General features: G+C 42.5%; 1 protein-coding gene across 5 annotated transcripts in view; it reads left to right on the top strand.

Moving 5' to 3' along the window:
* CRYL1 (crystallin lambda 1) overlaps positions 1–19,029 on the top strand; it is a 130,447-nt gene that overhangs the window by 66,607 nt on the left and 44,811 nt on the right. The gene's annotated exons all lie outside the window — the stretch shown is intronic.

The following is a 19,029-nucleotide window of genomic DNA, read 5'->3' as shown; positions in this document are numbered from 1 at the left end:
GTTTTGATATATAGCCAATGCTTAAAAATGATAAATGAAAAATGAGTTACCTTGAGTCACGCTACTCTCACAAATTACCTTTTTTTTCCCCTGCCTTCTTTTGATCCCTGCAAAATTTTATGTGCAATTCTGTATTGTGCTTCCCTGCCTCCACCTTGACCCAGGTCTTGTTTTTCATTATATTTGTCCTTCTGTAGTAGAGCCCTGTTGTTTGTGACAGCCGGGAAGCTGGGCTGTGTGGGCCACCTCGGGAGAGACCTTGCCAGTGGGCTTGGTCCCTGTGCTACGTGGTCCCCGACCTGCCTTCCCAGGACCCCTCCAGTCCTAGCGTAGGGGCAGTTCAGAGGCTTCCGGCTGGTACCCAAAGGCTAAATCTGGCCATCTACAGTTTTAAAAATAATTTTTTTGTTTGAATGAGTCACTCAGCTTTAAAAGTCAGGAAATTTCCACATAAAATGTAGATTTCTCGTTGCTCTCTAAAATCTGATCGTCTGCTAGGATGCGTCCTTTCCCTCCAGCCACCCAGCGCCCACATACGGTACTGGCTCTTTGGGAACTGGCGGACTGGGAAAGCGTTACGATGGAATTTCCCATGGAAGGTCTTCCCGTGGAGCAACTTCTGCTGCTTTGTTCTCACTGATGGTCTGCCCTAGTGATCCATTCCCGGGACTTGGAGGGCCCTCACTGTCCTCAGCCCCATCAGAATTCCCCTTTTTTAGAGGTGAAAGCGGTGGCAGGAGGCAGAAGTAGCCACCACCCCAGCTGGCCACCCCCTTGTCCCCACTGAGGAAGGACAGCACGGCCAACAATTGCACAGGAAGTGTCGGCAGCAGGCTTGCTCGTCTGTGACGTGGAGATGGTAACAGAAGGCTGAAGCCCGAGAAGGCTCTAGTGATTTGGAAGTGGGCTAATGCAAGCAAAGTGTTGAGAAAGTACCTTGCATGCAGTATTAGCTACTGTTAACGTTATCGTTACTATTAATGGTGGTGGTGGGAAGGAGCATCCATAAATTGAGTTTCCTACGTGAGCAACGCTGTCCGTTTGGATCTCTTCTGCTTTGTCCATACACGTTTTGTTATAGCACACGTTGGGCGTGGAGGTCGAATGAATTGCCCACAATGACGCAGCATTCGGCGGGGGAGTGGGGGCCACACCGGTTTCCGTGACTCCCTGTTCAGTTTTTTGTTTAGTTCCAAGCTATTGCGTGCTGTGAAACTGTGTTTATCTGAGCTTTAGGTCACTTGTGGAGATGCTTAGTCAGTAGTTGGGATATTAAGAAGTCTGATATCCCCTAATCTGTAGGTATGGTCCAGCCTTAAAATGTCCGTAAGGGACTGCCAGTGAAACGGTGCTGCTTCTCTGCATGAGCCACTGAGTTGCTAAAAACAAGAACAACCTGGGGCGCCCGGGGGCTCAGTCGGTTAAGCATCTGACTTCGGCTCAGGTCATGATCTCCCAGTTCGTGGGTTCGAGCCCCGTGTCGGGCTGTGTGCTGACATCTCTGAGCCTGGAGCCTGCTTCAGATTCTGTGTCTCCCTCTCTCTCTGCCCCTCCCCTGCTCATGCTCTGTCTCTCTCTCTCTCAAAAATAAATAAAAACTAAAAAAGTTAAAACAAACAAACAAGAACAACCTGAATCTGAAAAACACTGTCAATCTTTTTGAGTGACTAAAAGAGTCCTATCAAGGGACTTCCTGGTCAGAAAGCATTATCAAAGTTGCTTTGAGAAAGACGGAGAGGTTTCTTGCCCGGCTGTGGTGAAGGTGGCCACGTGCAGGACATTTTTGTCCTGAAGGAGTGTTTCTATATTCTTGAAAGCTGTAAAGGCTTTCCTAAGCATGAAATGGATTCTGAAGCAACACTGATGAATCTACATTAGATAAATACTTATGTGAGGCACACGTAGTGAACAAAATCCGCAGAATAGGAGAACATTCACAGCAGTGAAAAAAAAAATGTCTTTAGAAGGCTAATGTACAGAGAACTGCCATAAATCAAGAAATACACAAGAAACCTTGTGGTAAAATGGTCAAATATGAACTGCTGATTTACATACAAAAATATATACAAAGACAAATAAAAGTGTGAAAATCTAAGTCTTTTTTCCCCCCATCTAATTGGAAAAATCAAAGATTGACAAGACACTATGGTGAGTACATTCTTGTCTGCTTTGGTGGATTTGGGGGGATTAGGGGTGATTCCCTAGGGCTGCCATTACAAATGGCCGCAAACTTGGTGACTTAAAACAGCGGGTTTATTTTCTCACGGTTCTGGAGGTGAGTGGGGAGCTGGCCACCTTCGGAAGGCTCACGGGGAAGCGCCTGTCCTTGCTCGTCCTTCCTCCATCACTACACAGCCTTCGTCCCCGTGTGTCTCCTTTGTGTCTGTGCGTCCACATCTCCCTTCCCTTTCTATTATGAAGACACCAGTCATTGGATTTAGGGTCCTCACTAATCCAGTGTGACCTCATCTTATGTTATGTCTGCATAGGCCCTCTTTCCAAATAGGGTCACACTCACAGGTACCTGGGTAAGGACTCGACTGTATCTTTTGGGGGGGGGGCACAATTCAACCTGCAATGCCTCATTTCTTTTAAATGGGCACATGCTATAATTTCATCCCTATGAAATTCTGCTCTGTGAAAATAGTCTCCATTTGCACAGAAGTGTATATTCAAGGCTGTTTATCACAGCACTGTTTGTAATAATAGTAAACTCAAAACAACCTAACCATCTTTCAAAAGGAGAGTAGAAAACCACAGGATGTTTATGGAATGAGAAATTCCACAACTTTTAAGAAGGAGGTAGCACCATCTACACTGATCTAGAAGGACATCACTTTTAAGTCCAGAGAGCAAGCCATAGCTCCCCATCTCTGTCTTTGTATCTGTGTACCTGGCCGATGGCTGTTTTTAAGGGTGGCCTGAGCTGCGTGCACACGTGTATATGACATGTCTGTGTTATGTTTAAGCACAGAAAAAACCAGGCAGCATTCCCATACTACCCTGTTGGCAACAGTTCTCCCAAAATAGATCGAGAAATGAGGAGCGTCCCTTTTCATAGTGTGAACGGCTTTCTATTCTGGTGTCCTTCACAGGCTTTGTATTGTTAGGTGGCTTTGTAGAATATATTGAGAAGTTTAAGATTTTTTTCTGTGCTTTGAAATACTGATATTATATGGGAATTGGGTGTTCTTGAGGGTATATTAGTACTCATTCACAAACACTCTGCTATCTTATTTTTCCATCAGTTATGAAAAAAATTTAAAAATAGAAAAGTATGGAGAATGCACTCACCCACCACCATGAACTGACAACACCAAACGTTTTGTTCCTCTTGTTCTTTGCTTAGAAAGAAAAAAATCTTTTTAAATTGTTTATTTATTTATTTTGAGAGAGAGAGCATGAGTGGAGGAGGGGCAGAGAGAGAGAGACAGAGAGAGAGAGAGAGAGAGGGAATCTCTCTGCACTGTCAGTGTGGAGCCCAGTGAGGGGCTCGATCCCACAAACTGTGAAATCATGACCTGAGCCAAAACCAAGAGTCAGATGCTTAACTGACTGAGCCACCCAGGTGCCCCTAAAATTAAGCAACTTTTAGTAGGTTGTTGGTCAGTTGGGTTTTTCCTGCTGCCAGTCACCTGTTCATTCATATCCTTTGGCCATTTTTTTATTGGATTGTTCATCTCCTTATTAATGAGTGCTGTTTTAGGGACATTGGTTTCTTTTCCACTAACCCCTCTCCCCAGTAACTGTATCTCACACACACACACACACACACACACACACACACATACCCAGTACTGATTTGGTAACATTTTTTTAGTCTATTGTGGATAAACTTTTGGCCTAAAGTTAGACTATAAACTTTAGTTTATTTTGGATAAATAGTTGGCCTAGAGTTCTACACAATACAGAAACAGTGTTCAAATCTGCAGTCACACTCTCCTCATGTCCTGTTGCCAACGGTATGAACTCTGACCAGTTTGCTCCACTGATTTCCTTGATGTCTCCCTCTCTGCACTGCCCTTCACAGTGAGGATGTATGCACACGGAGGCACGCAGAGACCATTTTGGAAGTCTCAGCGTGCGGTGTCCTCGTAGGCACGAAAGCATGCTGCAAGATCCAGGGAAGCTCTTCTCCTTTCAGCTGGTAGGATTCAGTCCGCTGAGTACTGGTGACTCTTTCCGTGAAAAGGCCAGTTTTCCACTTCTGGGCCATAACTCTCACATGAAGAAGAGTATGGCCATGTCACTCTGGAAACTCTTCTGAGCTGCATCTCCTGTCTGAGCTAGGAGATGACTGGGGACACAGAGGGAGCATATCTGCTCAAGTTCTTCTAGGAAAGTGCAGGAAAGGCTCTCGGTTTGGCCAGTGCCTGGGTCAGTTTTGCCTTTGGGAAGCATCCACTTCCCCTGGGAAGTAAGTGGGATTTGAAGTAAATTTAACACATAGCTCAGAAAGGGGATGGTAAAATTTGTCCAGCCTGTCGAGGACGAGGGAAAAAGCTCGTATGTAAGACATATTATTGAAATCTTGATAATAGCTTCTCTGAGAGTGACTTACAAGGAGGAGGAGTCTTCTTACGATTTATTCCTGAGTAAAATCAAGCCCTGTGCGTCTTAACTAAACTTCATGCTACAATGATGGGAAAATAGGAGCTTGCAAACCAGTGTGCACAGTGATCGGAGTTGTTATTGAAAAATGCTGGGGAGAAAACACCAGTGTCACTAATGATTATCTCCTGGCGATGCAGTCTGAGTGATGTTTGTCTTGTCCCTCGGTCATATTTAGAATTTTTTCAACAGCGAATGATTTTGTAAAAGTAAACGCATGCTTGTTTTTTAAAGGGCCTCACAGGTGGGGTCCTCTGGTAGAGGCGAGGTTTCCAGGGCACCACTGCACGTGCTTCTTTGATGGGGAGCTGAGTGTGCAGCAGTCAAGACCTTAGTAGATGCACGGGCCTGGGACCCTGGGGCCCTGGGGCCCTGGGGCCAGTCCCGTGCCTGTCTGCCGCCAGCCATGTGAGCTTTGGCAGGTGAATCACCTGTGTGTGAGGCAGATGTCCCATTTACAAAGCATAGATAATATAAATACATGATTGTCCTGAGAATTAAATGAAAAGGTACAGAAAGTGCTTACCACGTACCAGGGACTGTTTGAAATGCTTGGTAAATGTTAGTATGCTAATGACCTACCTTTAGAGGTTTTTTTTTTAAGTTTTTTTAATGTTTATTTTTGAGTGAGTGAGAGAGAGAGAGAGAGAGAGAGAGAGAATGGCAGTGTAAGCAGGGGAGAGGCAGAGAGAGACGGAGACACAAAATTTGAAGCAGGCTCCAGGCTCTGAGCCTGACATGAGGCTTGAGCTTACGAGCTGTGAGATCATGATCTGAGCAGAAGTGGGACGCTTAATGGACTGAGCCACCCAGGCGCCCCTGGAGTTTCTTTTGCCAACAGTTTTATTTACCCTTTTTTTTTTCTTTTCAGTATTTCTTTTTTGTTGTTTTAGCAGAGGACAAATGAGGAAAAACAGAATTGAATCCCCTAGGATGCAGTCATGTCAGAGCCTCAGTGACCGTGGAGAGGTGATCACTTTTTTTTTCTTTTAGGTATTTCTTTTTTTTTTTTTTTTTTTAATTTTAGCTTGTGACAAACAGGGAGGAAAAGCAGGAATTGAATTACCCAGAAGTCATGTGGTTCTGTTTCTCACTGGTTATAGTGAAGAGGTGAATGACTTTTTTTTATTGAGGTACAATGGATATACAGCACAATAAACATTATATTAGACTCAGCTGTAGAACATAATGATTCGATATTTGTATGTATTGTGAAATACCACAGTAAGTCAACACCTGTTATCTTACATAGTTACATTCTTTTCCTTGTGATGAGTACCTGTGCTTTTTTATATCTGAGTTCAATATGGGCAACTTTGGCTGTATTTCTGATTATGAAAGCTGTGGAAATGTACATTTCCCCCAAGTATTAGAAAAACTGCATCATGTGCCTATTACTTTAGGAAGGAATAAACTCAGTAGCCTCCTCCCCTGTAGTTAACCAGAATCAGGTGAACTGCCAAACCTGAGGCCCCGCCCCGCTCTCCCTGCAGAGAACCTTGGCTTTAGGCAGTAGCCACAGACCCGCACAAAGCCAAGTGGGTGAACCTCATGATCTTTTCTTGAAAATGTGGCTACGAGTGAAACTACTTAGTTATTATTTCAAATGTAGGCTGCAAAGTGGCTTACGCTGTGTGATGGCATCCCGGCTAATGGAGGCTGCCAGCGAAATATCCACATTGCCAAAGCCGTGGAAATATCACCGTCTTCTTTAGAGGTCTGGCTGGATTCCAGAACCCTCTTCCGGGCAGTGCTCAAACCTGTCCTAGTTTGTTTTGTTGCTCTGTTTTCAGGCAACAGATTTGGTCATTGCTGTTACTGTATGAGTGCTGAAAGGGTGTCCTAAATATCCACCTACTCCAAAGATAGTCATCTGTGTCAAGATTCCCTGGAGATTGCCACTGGCATCACCATCTGCCGACCCCCGAGCCAGAAGCCCGGGAGCCCTTCTCACCTCATCCTCTTCCGACCTCCCACTCTGAGACTCCCCACATCCAACAGATGATTCCACTTCCTGGAAGAGTTCTGGAATCCATCTTTTCTTGTTCTCGTTTGCCCTCGCTTTCGATTCTTTCTAAGTGGCCGTTCGGTCGGTCATTTTAAACCCTGCAGTCGTTTCCCGCTGGCAGCGGGACAGAAGCTGGGCTCCTTGGCACGGTCTGCAAGCCTTCTGTGGCGTGTTCCCTGCTTTCTCTTCCACCCTCTCCTCCTGCCAAACTGAGCTCTTCAGAGGCCCGCGAACACACCCGTGCTCGGGGGAAAGTCCTGTTCCCTTATGCGGCAGGCCGCAAGGCTTTCGGCGAGGCCTTCGGAAATGACTCTTTCTCTCCCTCGCCCCCTCTGCTTCTACCAGAATCACTCAGGTTTTATCCCCCCACTGAGCCACTTAAGGATTTTAGTACAGGATGAATCGTGCCACATTGTGGGAGTTTATTTGGGTGTTTCTCTTCTTGGTTAAGACCCACTTGAGGGCAAGACCGCGTCAGCTTGATATTTGTGATGCCAGTATTTACCCTGGTGCTCAGGTCTGTGGTCTAAAGAAAGAGTGGCTTGTGGAACTGCCGTCTTTTCAATAAAGACTAGCACAGTTTACTATATGCTATATCTTAAAAATAAATACATAAAAATAAGCATGTGATGGATTAAATAAATATTTTTAAAATGCTAAGATGGGGGCGCCTGGGTGGCTCAGTCAGTTAAGCGTCCCGCTCTTGATTTCGGCTCAGGTCACCATGTCGAGGTTCATGGGTTGAGCCCCGTGTTGGGCTCTGCGCTGACAGCGGGGAGCCTCCTTGGGAATCTCTGTCTCTGTCTCTCTCTGCCCCTCCCCTGCTCATGCATGCATTCTCTCTCTCTCTCAAAATAAGTAAACATGAAAAATTTTTTTTAAAATGCTGAGACATTTTAGAAGATAGTACAGGTCCTATAACATTGGGATAAAGAGGGGCTTTCCAAGTGAGCTATGAAACCTAGGGTCTGATAGGACCTAGGGACTTCTGTTAGACAAGAGATTCTGTGAACAAAATCAAAAGATAAGTAGCAGACGAGGAAAAAGTATTTGCAGTGTCCAGATCGTATTAAAAGAAATCCAAATAAATAAGGGACCAAGAACCCAATATAAAAATGGGCAGAGGATAGGAACACGAAATTTACCCAAAGGAAAACCAAATAGTAAATGTGTGAAAAGATGATAGCATTCAGGGAATGTTGGTATTCAGGGAAATGCAAAATAAAGCAGCTGGCTGTGGAAGTCAAGGCAGCCCCTACCCTTGGGACGCCCTCCTGCAACCGGGCAGGGGAGAGTTTCAGTGTTTCTTTTGCGAAAACTCAGACGGCCACACGCTTGTTATGTGTGCCTTTCCCGTGTGTGTGTTACTCTCCGGTACGTTATTTACTTCCTGAACTCTTAGAAAAGAAGAGCTGCCCTCTGCCTTTGCCTCTGAGGTTGGCAGAGGTGAAACAGCATCCAGTGCCGATGAGCGTGTGGTGAACTGGGGATTCTCCATCGTCCCTGGGTGTGGTACCACCGCTGCCTTGGTGCCTCCTTTTGGGAAGGATTGTTTGTCAGCTAGTCGTTAAAAATAAACTGATCGCCCCTGTGCCTTAGTAATTCTATTTCTAGGGATGTGCACGATGTCATGCAGAGACTTCATCCCACGTTGCTACTGATAATGAAAAACAGGAAACACTCTGAATGGCTACAGATAGAGAAGCGGTGAAGGTCGGGCGCGTCCATCTGTGGGGCCCGTGTGGCTCTTAGAGGCATTTATGAAATGTTAAGGGAGGGGGAATTGCTGGCCAGTATATACAGTAGGGACTATTTTTGTTAAAAAAAAAAAAAAGAAAGAAAGAATCCAAATCATTTGTATGTAAGTTTGTATAAACTAGAAAAGAATTCAGAAGTCTTTTGACAGTGAAGGATGGCTTGGAAGGGGTTGAAACCTCCCTTTCTACTTCTGATTTTGTTGCATAGTTTTGCATATGTTCTGAAAGGGTGGGATTGAACAGTTTTTTAAAAAGAGCTTTTGGGAGATTTCTACTGTAGCTTTGGTGGTAACTGCTGATAAAGTGGGTGCTGGTGAAAACTTCGGCCACAGACTTGCACTGGGCACGAGGCTGCTGCGGGAACTGGGTCCAAAGTTGCACCATTCAGCACGGCAGCCGCAGGCCCCACGTGATTCTCGAGTGCCTGAAGCTCACCGGCCGGAAGCGAGATGTGTCGTCAAGTGTAAGATCCCGGTGGATTTTACTTGCTATGGAGAAAAGAATGTAATATATCTCAATAATTTTTAATATCGGTTATACATTGAAATGGCAATATTCACACATATGGAGGAAAATAAAATGTTATTAAAACTAAGTTCATGTATTTCTTTCTGCTTTTTAAAATCGTGGCTTCTGGTAAATTAAGAATTGCGGACACGACTCAAGTTCCATTTCTGTCGGGTAGCTGGTCTGGGGTTTGAGACCTCGGAGGGCTCCCTGGCCCGGAACTGGACCCGTCGTGGCTGGTACTCTCCTCCTTGGGTGGGCCTGCCCTCTCGGTTACTGTGTACATGAGCAAAACCTGTGTGCACTTGACCAGCTGTCCGCCCAGAGCAGCTGTTGTCATCCTGCCAGCACGTTTGCTCTCAAACTTCTGGGAGTATTCTGAGCGTGTGCTGTCTTACCTCGTATCGAAAATGCTGTTGATTGTGAGATACCTTCTAGTTTTAGAAACATCAGGGGAAAGGTGTGCAAATTAGAATAGATGGCATACGGTATTTTCTAACCCTTAACCTGTTTGCTGGTCAGGGTTTCTTCCTCTGGTTAATTAGTAAACGAATAAAACCATGTATTTTCTGTAACTTTTTGCAAAGACCTTTGGGGTTGATTGAATCTGTATTCAGGGTCTGGCTTTGGAGGCTGACCGATGTCCTGGCTCACCTTTCACTTCTGCCACTTGTTACCTGGGTGGCCCGAGCCACCAGCTTGGACCACCTCTGTGTGCTTCAGTTTCATCCTCAGTGCAATGATAATAATAACTGTCCCCATGACCATCCGGCGGTCACGACAGTCGAGTGAGTAAATAAACGTGTGCCAAATGAGCTCATCCGTGTACGGCATTCGGAAAGGTGCCTGGCACAGAGTTGGCCCGAACACATGGCCTCGCTTGCAGGCCCTTGAAGGGGGGGTGGGATCCCCGCTTTACAGACTAGGGAGCTCAGTTGACTGAGGTTGTATATTTAGTAAGTCATCCGTTGGTCAAGATTTATCTTCCGTTCTCATATTTTTTTCCTGAGCTAAAAGTAAATTTAAGATTTCTGGTTAAGTAAAGGCCATAGTTCTAGTGACGTATTTTTGCCTTGTCATCCTGAAATTGGCTGGATGTTGTGTTTCGTCTGAACTAATTTCCACACCAGCCAACCTCACAAATTTAGAGAGACCATTCGGAATAGCCCAAAGTTTCGTGGGTTGAGTTTTGAGAACTGTTTTGGGTGCGGCTGGGTTGTTTTAGGCCCAGGAGTCCAAAGAACACTCCTGGTCCTCCGTGTTAGAGCCCTGCGAGGAGACAAAACCACATTAGCATTCGAACAGGGAAAATTTAATAGAAGAAATTACTAACTAGTGATAGGGGATTACCTTCTAAGAGAGGATCAAAGAGAACATTAAAGAACACCCTTGGGCTGAGGGAGAATGCCAGGAAAGGAACAAACTTGGAATGTGTCCCCAGCTTCGGGCTGAGACGCAGACCTTGCTGGAGGTGTGGCTGTGGCCCAGCGGTTGAAGGACATGCTCTCGTTCCCTGGGATGCCCTGGTCTAGAGCTGGTCTGTAGCTGCGGGGGGAGGCTGGTTAGGCAGGAAATCTTGAGCGGGGACTGGGGAGCAGGAAGCCTCTAGCCAGGGTGCCGGCAGGCCAAGGTGGAGAGCTGCAATCTTGCTGGAGGGTGAGCCGCCCTGGATATTGTGCACACATCCCACTGGCAGCCTATGCGGGAAGAGCCAGAAGAAGGGGGAGCCCCCTGACCGGGCAGAGGAGCCCCTTCTCCCCAGAGTATTGCAGAGAAGGGCAAAGAAGTGTGGGTTTGCAGCAAAGGCAGCACATTGGCAACGGCACGCCCCCCTTTTCACCTGCCTACCTTCTGTTGCTGTGGCTTCTTCCCCCACATCTGTTCTTTCCCAGAGCCCCTCACCTGTCCATCCTCCATGAGAATGGTTTTCCTGTCCTGGGTTACAGAAGAGGTTGTAGAAAGGCCATGGGGAGTGTGGGGTGGCACAGGGGAACGTAGCAGGAGAGTAGCTGGTTAAGAAGGCAAGGGGGGCCCGGGATAGGAAGGAAAGATCTTCTGAGAGGTAAATACGTCTACAGTGGGTGAATTTTGAAGAGAAGAGAGGGAATAACACGTTGCGTCATGGGAGAGAGGCCGAGAGGTGAAGGCCAGGTGAACAGGAAGTGTAAAGCACGTTTTTTCAACGGAGGGTGGGGAAGCGGGACAGGGAGAAGTCAGGAGGTGAATAGGCGGTGAGCTGCAGAAACCTTTCTTTGATGAAAACGGTACTCACGTATGTGTGATGAAAAGGTTTCATTTCAGTAGACCTCTTAGGGATATTTTAAATCCTATATATAGGTTGATTGGGATTCTCTTCAGCAGGAGTAACTCTAATTGATTCCCATACACGTCGATTCCCTTTGCTTAGAGCAGGGATGGAAACTTAAATCCTACAGGGGCCTGACTGGGGATGTGAGGGTGACTTGGTCAGGTTGAGCAGCAGTGAACTAAGGACCCTTCCAAAAGGCCCAGTGGCACTCGTCCCCAGGAAGATCACCTGGCATTGGCCGGATCTCCCGATTTTTCACACTAGCCAACCAGGCGAGAGACCAGAAATTTTATTTCTCATTTTTAGGTTGTGGCTCAAATTTTCTTAATCACGATGTGATTATGTGTGACCTGAGGTCACAGTGTGGTCTAAATATTTAATTCTTGTTTTGAGAGTTATAGTTCCCTTTGAGAACCTTTATATCTTCTTATCCACTTTTGTTTTTACTTCCTTCAAAGACTGTTTCTCTGTTCTCTGGGGTTGGTAGCACATTCTTGTTATATAATATATGTATATAATATATAATTATATTATATTAATTATTTTTATTAATTATTAATTAATTATTATAATTATATTTTTATTATATATTAATCATATTATATTATATAATAATATATAATAATATTATATGTTAATATATATTAATTATATATAATTAATTATATTAATTGATTAATTAATTAATATATATATTATATAACAAGATACAACAATATATATATAATGCTATATGTATATGTATATAATAGGTTGCTGTTTTGACCATGATGTAGGGAGTGTTAGTTTTATGTCTGGTCTTGATCACAAAAACACATTTTAGGTAGGAAGAGGATGTATAAGAAAGACGTGACAAACATAACCCATGTTACCGCCCAGAGAAACTTATGGTTCGTGTTTTGTTGTATCATATTCTAATCATTTTTCCAGATCTACATAACATGAGCAGTCACAAAAATGGAAGTACATGGTATATATTGTAAACTTCAGAAAATGTTCAGTTTCAAATGGGAATATGCATTGGAAAAAAAAAAGCAGGCATAGCAATGGTTGGTCGTGGGAGTACGAGCATTTTACGTCCTTATTAACGTGTCCTATCTAAATCTTCTAACAATGACCCTACAACATTCTTTTGAAAAAATTAGTGTAAAGAATTCATTTTACTCTTTAGGCATGGTTTGGGAAGTAAAATATTTGTTTTTTAAAGGGGATGGTTTTTATCACTGCTCAGAAGACTAGCTCAGCCAGCACCCAGAGGGAGGACGCAAAGCTGGAGAGCAAACCGGGTCCGAATTGGGCGGGAAGAGGCTGCAGGCCCTGCTGACTCAGAAAGCAAGACTGGCCTGCTCCGTGTGTCCCCTGCCGCCCGGACGCTCCCCCTCGGTGGCTGGAGCTAGGAAATACGTGCATGCTAACCCATACCTGCATAATACGTGCACGTACACACATACCTGTTTTCGTGCCTGTATGTGTCTCCCCATAGATGCGTGTTAAAAAACAAAAACAAAACTCACAGGTTCATATGATCATGCGTCCGAAGTCCATCCGGCTAGCTCTACAGGGTTCATCCTAGCCTCCCCGCCTTTTTTATTTATCCTTTCTTTATTTGTACTTTGACAGTGAAACACTGGCTCTCATTATCTACGACACATTTGTTTATTTGTTCAACCCTGTATGTTTCAAAACTGCTAACCCATACCTCTTGTGAAAAACAAACCTACCAGCTCCAGCACAGTGACTCTGCACAGTTCTTGTCTTTTCCTTTAAAGCTGTCAAGGGTGCCTGGATGGTTCAGTCAGTTAAGCATCTGACTTTGGCTCGGGTCTTGATCTCATGGCTTGTGGGTTCGAGCCCCGCGCTGGGCTCAGTGCTGACAGCTTAGAGCCTGGAGCCTGCTTCAGATTCTGTCTCTGTCTCTTGCTGTCCTTCCCCTGCTTGTGCTCTCTCTCTTTCAAATATAAATAAACATTAAAAAACATTTTAAAGCAGGAAAAGCACTGTTTTCCAAAGTCACTTAGGCCACTCCTTTCTTACCTACTCATCTTAGGGCAATCATGTAATTCATTTGTAAAATAGTTGGGTTCATTTGCCATAGCCTGAAATTCATTTTGGACTCCCCCGTACCCTGGATGATTTTTTACAAAAAGATTTCATTCAAAAATTCATTCATTGGGGTGTACAGTGCTGTGGGTTTTGACCCATGTGTAGAGTTTTGTGTCCACCCCGCAGCTCCTTCCAGAACAGTTCCATCACCCCAAATGACGTCATTTTATAGTCAAGGCTACAACTGACCTGTTTTCTATCCCTATGATTTCCCTCCCTCTTCTCCGTGCCAAGATTTTGTAAATGAAATCATGTAATCTGTAACCTTTTGGGTTTGGCTTCTGTCCTTTAGCAAAATGGGTTTAAGTTTCAATCGTGTTGTTGTGTTGACCAGCAGACTTCTTTTTGTTGGTGAGGAGTAATCCATTGTAAGGTTGTACAGTGTTGTTTATCTGTTCATCAGTTGAAAGACAGCCGATTCGTTTCCACTTTTGGGTCATTTTTAATAAAGATACTATAAACCTCACATATAGGTTTTCGTATGCACATAAATTTTACTTCTGTTAGGTAAATAGATTGTGCACATGTATAAAATTTATAAGAAACTGCAAACCTGTTTTCCAAAATGACTGTAATTTTGCATTCCTACTAGCGCTAAGGAGGGTTCCAGGTGTTCTGACTCCTTGTCAGCACTTGGTATTGTCTTTTTCCTTTTCCATTCTAATCGAAACGTAGCAGTATGTCATTGTGGCTTTGATTTGCCTTTGCCTAGTCACTGATGGTGTTGAGGATCATTTCATGTGCTTGTTTTCCATCCATATCTTCCTTCACAAAGTATCTATTTAGATCTTTTGCCTATTTTTTAAAAGCTTCGGTTTTCTTATGTCAAGATTTGGGAGGTCTTTATATATTCTAGATACAAGTTTTTTTCTCAGAAATATGATTTGCAAATATTTTCTCCTAGGTTGTAATTTACTGCTTCAGTTTTTTTGACAGTCCCACAGTGAAAGTTTTTAGTTTCAAAAAAATATTTTAGCGTTTATTTTTGAGAGAGAGAGTGCACGCACGCACGCACAAGTTGGGCAGGGGCAGAGAGAGGGAGACACAGAATCTGAAGTAGGCTCCAGGCTCTGAGCTGTCAGCACAGAGCCCGATGTGGGGCTTGAACCCACAAACTGTGAGATCATGACCTGAGCCGAAGTTGGATGCTCAACCGACTGAGCCACCCGGGTGCCCCTGACCTTCTAGAATTTTTGTTAGGATTTTGTTGAGTCAGTAGATCAAATTGAGGCGAAGTAGGAACACTGTTGAGTCTTCTAATTCATGAGTGTGGTATATCACTCCATTTTATTCATATCTTCTTTGGTTTATTTTGTCAGCGTTTTATAGTTTTTGTCATACAGATACTTCATGTATTTTGTTAGATTTATGGCTAAGTAATTCTTTTTTGTGTGCTATTGTAAGCGATATTTAATTTTTTAAAAAATTTCAATTCTTTATTGCTACTGTATAAAAACAGTGATTTTTTTAATGTTGACTTGATTGATCTATATCCTACTATGTTGCTGAGCTCATTTACTAGTTTTAGGAGCTTTTTATAGATTCTTTGGGATCTCCCATGTAAACATTCATGTGTTACTTACGGACAGTTTCATTTCTTCAATCTCTATGCCTTTTATGTCTTTTTCTTGCCTTGTTACACTGGCTGGGCCTGCCAATGTGATGTGGAATGGTGGCAAGAAGCGGTGAGAAAAGACATTCTTGCCTTCTTGATCTTAAGATCTTACCATTAAGTATGTTGCTACTGTAGGATTTTGTAGTTTCCCTTTTGTATGTTAAAGAAGCTTTCTTCTATTCATAATTTGCTGAGAAGTTTCTTGTTTTTTTTAGTATCAATAATGGATATTGAATTTTGTCAGATTTTTTTTCTACATCTTCTACATGATCACCTATGTTTTATTTGTTCTGTTTTACTTGTTTGTGTCTTTCAAATGGTTAGGCCATTTGATCTAAGTATAAGGATTTCTTGGCATTAAGTATTGTTTATAATATTCTTTTACTGTTCTTCTAATGACTGTAGGACCCGTAGTGATGTACTCTCTTTCATCCGTGATACTGGAAATTTGTGTATTCTCTCTGTTTTTTCAGTTGGTTAGTCAGCCTTGAAGTTTATCAATTCTATTTTTTTTTCCAAAAAAATGCCTAGCTTTGATTATATTGATTTTCTTTATTGTTTTTCTGTTTTCAATTTCATTGATTTCTCCTCCTATTTTTATTATTTCTCTCCTTCTACTTTCTTTGGATTTAATTTGCTCTTATTCTACTGTCTTTTTTTTTTAATGTTTATTTATTCTTGAGACAGAGACAGAGCGTGAACAGGGGAAGGGCCGAGAGAGAGGGAGACACAGAATCTGAAACAGGCTCTGAGCTGTCAGCACAGAGCCCGATGCGGGGCTCGAACCCATGAACTGTGAGATCATGACCTCAGCCAAAGTCAGATGCTTAACCGACTGAGCCACCCAGGCACTCCTCTTATTCTACTGTCTTAAGGTAGAGACTTGGATTAAAGTTTTGAAACCTTTCTTCTTTATAAATGTAAACTTTTTATGCTATAAATTTTACTCTCAGCTCTGCTTTAGTTGAATCTAATGAATTTCAAATATTGGATTTTCATCTTCAACAAATATGAAATATTTCCTAATTCCTCATGAGAATTCTGCTTCAATGTATGGATTATTTAGAAGTACTTGTTTAATTCCCAAACATCTGAGACATTTCCCATATATTCTTCTGTTATTGATTTCTACTTTACTTCAACTATGGTCAGAGACCATATTTGTATGATTTTTATTCTTTTAAATTTAATATTTGTTTCATGGCCCAAAATATGATCTATCTTGGTGAATACTCCATGTGCATCAGAAAAAAAGTATATATTCTGCTGTTTTGTAGGTGGATTGGTCTGTAAAAGTCAAGTAGATCAAGTGGATTGATAATATTATTCAGGTCTGCTAAACCTTATTGATTTTCTGTCTGCTTGTTCTGAGAGTGAACTGTTGAGGTCTCCAGTAACAATTGTGCATTTGTCTATATTTCCTTTCAGTTTTTACCTCATGTATTTTGTATCTCTGTTCTTAAGTACATAAACATTTAGGATTGTTATATTTTCTTGAAACATTGACCTCTTTATCATTATAAATTGCTTACCTTTATCCCGGATAGTATTTCTTGTTAGATATGCTTTTCTGGATATTAATAGAGCAAATACCAGTTTCTTTCATTAGTGTTTGCAGGAGATAGGTTTCCTTCTTTTATTTTTAGCCTATCTAAGTATATATATTTAAAGTAGCTTCTGGATATCTTAGAGTTAGGCCTTGCTTTTTTTTTTTTTTTTTTTTTTTTATTTATTTATTTTTTTTCAACGTTTATTTATTTTTGGGACAGAGAGAGACAGAGCATGAACGGGGGAGGGGCAGAGAGAGAGGGAGACACAGCATCGGAAACAGGCTCCAGGCTCCGAGCCATCAGCCCAGAGCCTGACGCGGGGCTTGAACTCACGGACCGCGAGATCGTGACCTGGCTGAAGTCGGACGCTTAACCGACTGCGCCACCCAGGCGCCCCTAGGCCTTGCTTTTTAATCCAGTCTGACAGTCTCTGACTTTTAATTGGTGTGTTTAGACCATTCACATGTAATGTGATTGCTAATACAGGTGACTTAAAATATTCTGTTTTCTTTGCTGTTTTCTTCCACTTGTTATTTTTTTATTTTTCCTGTTCTTGTGTTAAGTGAATATTTCTTTGATTCTATTTCATCTCCATTATTGATTTATTACTTATAGTGGCCATGGGGCTTAAGCCTTTAATCAAAGGCTACCTTTTAATATTATTATGTTGCTTCACATTCCTTGTACAATTATTAGCCTACCTTTACTTTTACATGCTCATTTATAGTGCATTGCTAGGACTTCCAGGCTTGGAAGTTGCCATTCTATCCTAACAAGCAAAAAGGTGAACAGACTGAAAAATCAACATTCTTCTTGGATCTATAAGAGAAAGGAAAACACAGGGAAAACTGCAGCCCTCAAAATTGGAGAAACAGACAAATATAGGGATTCGTGGCTTACGAGCAGAGACTCATGAGCAGAAACCACCATGTGAACCATGCTGAAATGGAAAAAAAAAAAAAAACTGTATTTGCCAATTGCTGGTGGCTTAGTGTGGAGAACTCTGAGAGTTAAAAAGTCCGGGGAGACCCGGTCATAGAGAGACCCCACAATTACATGAGATTTACCTTCAGGAGCTCAACTAGCTTCTTACAGTAAATAGAGGAGAAAAATATCCTGGGACTTCTGGAAGGAGGATGGGGAAAGGAATGATTTCAGAATAAGCCAGAGTACTCTGTTCTTAACAATTTTATTAACCAGAGCCTGATCTGCTGGGGTTATCAGAGCCTAATTTTACATCTAAAGATACACATAGATTAACAGTAAATGGATGGAGAAAAATGTACCATGCTAACACTAATCAAAAGAAAGCAGGAGTAGCTATATTAATTTCAGATAGAGCAGATTTCTCAGCAGGGCAAATTGTTAGGGATAGAGTGGGCATAACATAGTGATAAAGGGGTCATTTCTCCAAGAAGATGTGCAATTCTTAGTATGTATGTGCCTAACAACAGAGTGTCAAACTATATGAGACAAAAACTGCTAGAACTCCAAGGAGAAATAGATGCACTACTGTAGTTAGAGTCTTGAACACTTGTCTCTCAGAAATGCACGGATGCAGCAGGCAGAAAATCAGTAAGGACATAGTTGAACTCACAACGCCACGATCAACTGGGTATAATTGACATCTGTAGACTGCTTCATCTAACAACAGTAGGATACACATGTTTCTCAAGCTCACATGGAAAATTCGTCAGGGCAGACCACATGATGGGCCAGAAAACACACTTTAACACAAGTAAAAGAATAGAAACCATGGAATGTCTGCTGTCATATCACAGTGAAATTAAACGAGAAATCAGTAACTGAAAGATAACTGGAGAATCCCTAAATACATGGAGATTAAACAGTATGTTTCTAAATAACACGTTGATCCAGGAAGAAATTTCAAGGGAAATTTTGAAATATTTTGAACCAGGGTGCCTGGGTGGCACAGTCAGTTGAGCATCCAACTTAGGCCCAGGTCGTGACCTTGAATTCTGTGAGTTTGAGCTCACGTTGGGCTCATTGTTGTCATCCTGTCAGCACAGAGCCCACTTCAGATCATCTGTCCCTCTCTCTCTGCCCCTCCCCCGCTTATGCATGGTCTCTCTCTCTCTCTCTCTCTCTCTCTCTCAAAAAATAAATAAAACATTAAAAAAGTATTTTGAACAAAATGAAAATGAAAACACAACTTATTAAAATTTGTGGGGGCCACCTGGGTGGCTTAGTCAGTTTGGCTCAGGTCATGATCTCATTGTAAGTTCAAGCCACACATTGGGTTCTGTGCTGACAGTGTGGAGCCTGCTTGAGATTTTTTTCTCTTTCTCTTTCTTCTCTCCCATGCACACTTGCTTGCACTCTCTCTCCCCCTCAAAATAAATAAACTTTAAAAAAAAATATGTGGTATGCAGTGAAAGCAGTGATCAGAGGGAAATTTATAGCACTGAATGCATGTATTAGAAAAGGAGAAATATCTAAAATCAATAATAAAAGTTTTCACCTTAAGAAACTAGAAGAAATAGATACAATTAAATCCAAAATAAGCAGAAGAAAAGAAATAATAATTAGAGCAGAAATCAATGAAAATG

Source organism: Lynx canadensis, chromosome A1, assembly GCF_007474595.2.
Source record: "Lynx canadensis isolate LIC74 chromosome A1, mLynCan4.pri.v2, whole genome shotgun sequence".
Classification (NCBI taxonomy): Eukaryota; Metazoa; Chordata; class Mammalia; order Carnivora; family Felidae; genus Lynx; species Lynx canadensis.
Note: the sequence above shows the minus strand (reverse complement) of the source record. Positions and strands in the feature narration are given on the sequence as shown.